Source organism: Propithecus coquereli, unplaced genomic scaffold, assembly GCF_000956105.1.
Source record: "Propithecus coquereli isolate 6110/MARCELLA unplaced genomic scaffold, Pcoq_1.0 Scaffold490, whole genome shotgun sequence".
Lineage (NCBI taxonomy): Eukaryota > Metazoa > Chordata > Mammalia > Primates > Indriidae > Propithecus > Propithecus coquereli.
The window spans coordinates 312,056-313,063 of NW_012150730.1; positions in this window are offsets into that span (position 1 = coordinate 312,056).

The window sequence follows — 1,008 nt, forward strand, 5'->3', positions numbered from 1 at the left end:
GAAAGCAAAGAAGCTACCAAAGACTACCAGGGTCATGTCACAAGGACACAGAAGCCACCTTGAAGGAGGTCCTCTTGGCCAAGGTAGGGTCAATTGGAGGATCAAATTATTCACTGCACTGGATTAAAACATATCAAGTATGTTAAAATCCATGGAAATAAACATTCACTGGCCACCTTTGGAGGATGCTAGCAAATTACCTCGGTTTTCTAAAAGCTAGTAAACAATGAGAAAGAATAAAGTATTTATTTATTTTTAGTAGAGACAGGGTCTTGCTATGTTGCCCACGCTAGTCTTGAACTCCTGTCTCCCACCTCAGCTTCCCAAAGTGCTGGGATTACAGGCATGAGCCACTGCGCCTGGCCAGAATTAAGCATTTATTCTGCCTTTCCCAAACAAACTGAACCTCAGGGTAACAAAAAAACTTGATAAAGTTTTCCCATATGGAAGAATCCCAGCAAATAGATGTAGAAGGAAAGATAGAATTAGAAAATCACCATTTTGGAACTCCTAATGAAACAATGGGCATCAATGACCGCTAAAATCATTTAGTGAAAAATGTTAGAGAACTTCATAATAGGTGGATTGCGCTGTCAACACTTGAAGTCACTCATAAAAATAAACATCACAGAAGTGCACAAGTAGACATTATGTGCCTTCTGATATAAGCAAGAAGAAACACACATGCAACCTATGAAGCATCCTTGTCCAACAAACATACAAACTTGAATCTCATTAACCCTGTAGATCCAACTATCAGTTTACAGGAGAAACAAGGGACAGAGAAAAGACAGCATCAGAATACCATCAGAAAAATCCAGAATGTGGTAAATTCTACAGAAAAAAAATTTACCTGGTTTCAACAAATAAATCTGAATAAAAGGAAAACGCACATGTAGGTGAAATCCATAAATTATGAGACTTAAGCATATATTAACCAAATGCAAGGTGTGAACTTTGCTTGGACCCTAATTTCAATAAATGAAATGTAAAAACATTTGACACAGT